The 6,012-nt window shown below is 37.3% G+C and overlaps 1 pseudogene; it reads left to right on the top strand.

Annotated features, from left to right (window-relative positions):
• The first annotated feature begins 696 nt into the window (after positions 1 to 696).
• LOC142865849 (metal-response element-binding transcription factor 2 pseudogene) lies at positions 697 to 5,032 on the top strand (annotated as a pseudogene).
• The last annotated feature ends 980 nt before the right edge of the window (positions 5,033 to 6,012 follow it).

Below are 6,012 nucleotides of genomic sequence, written 5' to 3'. Positions count from 1 at the left end.
GCCCAGACCCTCTTTCTATAAATGATGAGGTGCCATATATCTCATCCCATTTTCTTGCTGTTTTTCAGTAAGCACTATGTTTTTAACACCTATTCGTGTTGCTATGTGAACATCTCATCTTTTACTTCTAATTGCTACATGATGACACTCCAAGGTGACCAACCTGGAAAGACCCTTCTCTGCCAGTCCCACTCTCCTCCCATGTCTCCATTTCTTAAGGTGAGAGTTGGCTTTAGTTGGCTGGTGCATTCTTTTGAGTCTAGAGCATGAGTATTCACTTACACAGACCTCATCATCAAGGAAAGTTTCCAAGAAAAGATTCTGGCTTATTTAATTAAGAAGAATATGCTGGTAGCTTATTCAAAGCCATAATTAGTGCTTCTCTACAAATCCTCTTTGCCTCCTGAGGATATATCATTTCCAGTTCCTATAGAAACTTTTCCCCCTTGATCCCAGCAGACTCTGTCAACTCCATCGCTAAAATCTCCATAGAATTTCTGAGCATCATTTATGCTGAAGTATATGCACCTGCAAAGGAATGGAGGGTGGAGGGGCTGGGAGACAAGAACTGAAGGCTTTGTCCTGGCTGTGTGCCTAATTGGCTGGGCCTTCTTGAGCAGGTCCCCACCACCTTCTGTGGATGGGAATGCTGAAATCAGTCTTCCTGCATCTGAATCCCAGCTCTCCAGCTTTCTAGCTGTGTAATCTCAGGCAAATCACAGTGCTTACCTAAGAAATGAGGTAATTAGACCACAGATGATTTCTAGGATAGATTCCAATTCATCTACTATTTCATTCAGATATGCGTTCTTGGCTCAGAGCTCTTTGGCATCATTTTTCTGTCTGGAATGCCTTTTCCCCAACGTCATCTTCTCCCTTCAAGGCTTGCCCAGGTAGCACGGCATGTTCTCTATGAAGCTTCTCCTCATTCCTCCAACCCCAATCCCACCCACAACCCCCTAAAATGGGGAGAAATCTCACAACACTTTTTTTCCATTATAAATATGTGTCTAACTAATTATTAGATGGCATTGAGAAACCTGCTCCATTATATAAGAAAAATAAAACTAGATCAAGGGCGGGGGAGAGGAGGAAGAAAGGAAAGACTCTATAGGGGCAGGATGAACAAAAAGCCAAAAAGTCAGCATGTAAATTTGAAGAGGGTCAGGATGTCCTAGCTAGATGGTCAGATTGCTTGTTTTATCTTGGAACTATCAAAAAGATAAACATATTAAAACAGAGATCTTCCTCATATTTGAAGACAGTTCTAAATCCTGGGTTCTCCGGAAGGACATTCAAACAGATGGGAAAATGAGGCTATAGTTGGGTGCAAGTAAAAATGAATACACGTGTCCCTTAGTTTGGTTATAGAAGCCACTGAAAGTGGGGAAATGGTTTGTACAATATGTCAAGAAGAGTATTCAGAAGCTCTCAATGAAATGGTTATATGTGATAAATGTGGCCAAGGATATCACCAGTTGTGTCACACACCTCATGTTGATTCCAGTGTGATTGATTCAGATGAAAAATGGCTCTGTCGACAGTGTGTTTTTGCAACAACAACAAAGAGGGATGGTGCGCTTAAGAAAGGACCAAATGCCAAAGCATTACAAGTCATGAAGCAGACATTAACCTATAGTGTGGCAGATCTTGAATGGGATGCAGGTCATAAAACCAATGTCCAGCAGTGTTACTGCTACTGTGGAGGCCCTGGAGACTGGTATTTAAAGATGCTACAGTGCTGTAAGTGTAAGCAGTGGTTTCATGAGGCTTGTGTGCAATGCCTTCAAAAGCCAATGCTATTTGGAGACAGGTTTTATACATTTATTTGCTCTGTCTGCAGTTCTGGACCAGAATACCTCAAACGTCTACCATTACAGTGGGTAGATATAGCACATCTATGCCTTTACAACCTAAAGTGTTATTCACAAGAAGAAATACTTTGATTCTGAACTTGAGCTTATGACATACATACATTAATGAAAACTAGGATAGCTTGCACCCTGGAGAGCTGGCATACACACCAAAATCTGAAAGATATGAGCATTCTGGAGGCATTAAATGATTACAAGACCATGTTTATGTCTGGGAAAGAAATAAAGAAGAAGAAGAAGCATTTGTTTGGGTTGCGAATTCATGTTCCTCCTGTGCTACCAAATGTGGCTTTCAAAGCAGAGAAAGAACCTGAAGGAACATCCCATGAATTTAAAATTAAAGGCAGAAAGGCACCCAAACCTATATCTGATTCAAGGGAAGTAAGCAATGGCATAGATAAAAAAAAAAAAGGAAAGAAAAAAATCTGTAGGTCATCCACTTGGCCCATATACAAGGAAAATGACTCAGAAAACTGCTGAGCCACCTTTGGATAAGGAATCAGTTTCAGAGACTCCTACCTTGGATTTACCTTGTTCTACAGGGAGACCTGAGGGAACTGCACACTCATTGAATACCTCAGATGTGGGTTTCACGGTGCTTCCAGTGCAAGAAAAACTACCTCGTCTAGCATTTCCAGGCATTATGGACTATCTGACTCCAGAAAAAGAACACGTACTGGGAGATCTTGGCCTGCTGCAGTACCACATTGGCGGAGAAGAAGAGGTCATCTTCCAAGAAGAGCACTCCAGACCCAGAACTCAGAAATTGTAAAAGATGATGAAGGCAAAGAAGATTATCAATTTGATGAACTCAACACAGAGATTCTGAATAACTTAGCAGATCAGGAGTTACAACTTAATCATCTAAAGAACTCCATTACCAGTTATTTTGGTGCTGCAGGTAGAATAGCATGTGGCGAAAAATACCGAGTTTTGGCTTGTCGGGTGACACCTGATGGAAACGTGCAGTATCTTGTGGAATGGGAAGGAGCAACTGCATCCTAACTGTAGGACTGAACATTATGTTCACTGCACTCTCATTTTCTGTAGGTACAGTTCAAAGCCCTAAAGGATGAAGGAGTCTGGCTTTTACTATCTTTCTTAAAAAAAAAAAAAAAGGTTAAAAAATTTCAAAAAGGGGGATGATACTAGCCTTAACATGTACCTGTCAATGTTATGGATATTGTCATAAAAAGATATCTTTTAAAAACCAGAACAGAGACTTAATTTTTTAAATCTTAAGATTTGCAGAATGTTTCTAGGGTAGGATATTAAAAATGATTCAAACCCCATGCCTGGTGTTAGATAATTTTTCTAATTACTTTATTGAGCCAGTTTTTGTGATTAGTGGGTATCAGAGCAAACAGATCATGTAGATAGCACAAGTATTTGGAGAAACATTGTCTGTTTTGTTACCAAAATGTTGGAAAAAATTCATTTCGATACCTTTTAGATTTCATAAAGTGCAGTGTATATAATGCCTACTGAAAGACTGTAAAACATTGAAATTTTCTTTCAAACAAAGTGTAAAAAATATGATGAGCCTGTAAATTGCTCTGTGAAAAAAAAACTAGATCAGTACATACCACATACAAAGTTAAAGACATAATTGTGAAAGATAAAACTAAAGTTAATCCCCCAAATAGGAGAATACATTTGTGGCCCAGAGGTAGCGAAATAACGTCACCAGAGAGGTACCTACCTGGAGGAAGGGCAATGAGCCAACTCTGGCCCTCTGTAGCATTCCTATTTCACCTAGATGGGTAAAAAGCAAAAACAAAGGCCAAGAAACACTTCTGAAGCTCAGGGACTTAGGCCCACTAAAACTGAGATTTAAACATCAGATTACAGAACTGTTCCCTCTGCTATACCCTATCACCACATCAACAGAGGTCCAATTGAATAACAGGGGATTATAACTGAAACAGCTGCAAGACTATTTTAGAAGGACCTCTTAGGGAAACTCAAAGAAAACAGAGGAGAAAACATAAAACAAGGACATTAGAGGAAACTAAAGCCGCACCTAAAGCTATGGAAAACATTAAACACAGCCCAACCTGCAACCAGATTAACACAGATCTCATACTAAAGGCCTAATTATCTTAGTTCCAATTACTTGATACACTACATCTGGCTTTCAACAAAAATTTACAAGGCATAGTAAAAGCGAAGAAAAGAACACACACAATGTGCAAAAACAAAGCAAGTATCAGAATCAGATTCAGATATGATATAGATTTTGAAATTATCAAATAGGAAATTTAAAATAAATGTGATTAATATGAAGGGATCTAATGAAAAAAAATTTTAAATAGACAGCATGCAAGACTAGACGGATAATGTGAGCAGTGAGAGGGAGACTCTAAGAAAGAAGCAAAAAGAAATGCTAGAAATAAAAAACACTGTACAGTGAGTCCTCAATTAACCTCATCAATAAGTTCTGGAAACTGCAACTTTTAAGTAAGATGATATAGGAATTTAACTCTTGATTATATCAATTAGCCTATGGTAAAATTTGTTTCTTTATACAGTACGCTATTTTGCTTAAAGTTACAGCTTCCAACAATCTGTTGACAACATTATGTGAAGACTTACTGTAATAGAAATAAAGAATGCTTTTGGTAGGTTCACCAGAAGAATGGACACAGCCGAGGAAAGAATCAGTGAGTTTGAAGATATATCAATAGAAATATCCCAAACTGAAATGCAAAGATCAAAAAATAACAATAATAATAATAATAATAAAAATAACAGAATGTTTAAGAATTGTGATGGAATTAGAAAAAAGCAAAATGTAATGGAAATACCAAAAGTAGAAGAAAGAGAGAATATAGAAGAAGAATTATTTGAAATAATAATGGATGAGGTTTTTCTAAAATTAATTGCAGACATCAAACCACAGATCCAGGAAGCTCATAGAACACCAAGTAGGATAAATACCAAAAAATATACACCTAGGTATATCATATTGAATCTTGACAAAGACAAAGAGAAAATCTTAAACCAAAGCTGGAAAGAAAAAAAAAGAAAACTCTTACCTATAGAAGAATAAGATAAGAATTACATCAGACTTCTTGTCAGAAGAAGAGATGAGTGAAATATTTAAAGTAACAGAGAAAAAAACAACAAAAAAAATACTAGCCAACCTAGAATTTTATAACCAGGAAAATTATTCTTCAAAAGTAGGAGAAATAGCCGGGCGCGGTGGCTCACGCCTGTAATCCTAGCTCTCTGGGAGGCTGAGGCGGGCGGATTGCTCGAGGTCAGGAGTTTGAAACCAGCCTGAGCAAGTGCGAGACCCCGTCTCTACTATAAATAGAAAGAAATTAATTGTCCAACTAATATATATAGAAAAAATTAGCCGGGCATGGTGGCGCATGCCTGTAGTCCCAGCTACTTGGGAGGCTGAGGCAGGAGGATCGCTTGAGCCCAGGAGTTTGAGGTTGCTGTGAGCTAGGCTGACGCCATGGCACTCACTCTAGCCCGGGCAACAAAGCGAGACTCTGGCTCAAAAAAAAAAAAAAAAAAAGTAGGAGAAATAAAGACTTTCTCAGACAAACAATGGAAATTAATTATCATCAGACCTTCTATGTAGGAATTGTTATAAGAAATCCATCAAGGAGGAGGAAAATAATATAGGTCAGAATCGGATTTTTAAAAAGAAAGGGAATAATGTTGAAGATGGAATAAATGAAAGTAAAATAAAATCTTTTATTTTTCTTATTCTTAATTGATCTAATAGATAAGTATTCAAAATAATAATAGTAATAATTTATTAGGTGCTGATAGCACATAGATAAATAAAATGAATAACAGGAATTTTATAAAGAATTAGGGGATGAATTGGGAATACTGTGTTATAATGTACTTGCATTGCATGTAAAGTGGAACAGTATTATTTGAAAGTAGAATTTAATTAGTCATAAATATATATTGTAAATTTTAGGGCAATTACTAAAAAACTATCTTTAAGTATAAATTATATGCTGAGAGAAGAGAGAAAATGGAATCAAATAAAATGTTCTAAAACTAGAGAAAGCAGAGGGGGGAAAATAAAATGGGGCTTGATTAAATTAAAAACCTTCTGCACAGCTAAGGAAATAGTCAACAGAGCAAATAGACAACCTATAGAATGGGA

Source organism: Microcebus murinus, chromosome 2 (assembly GCF_040939455.1).
Source record: "Microcebus murinus isolate Inina chromosome 2, M.murinus_Inina_mat1.0, whole genome shotgun sequence".
NCBI classification, from domain to species: domain Eukaryota; kingdom Metazoa; phylum Chordata; class Mammalia; order Primates; family Cheirogaleidae; genus Microcebus; species Microcebus murinus.
Note: the sequence above shows the minus strand (reverse complement) of the source record. Positions and strands in the feature narration are given on the sequence as shown.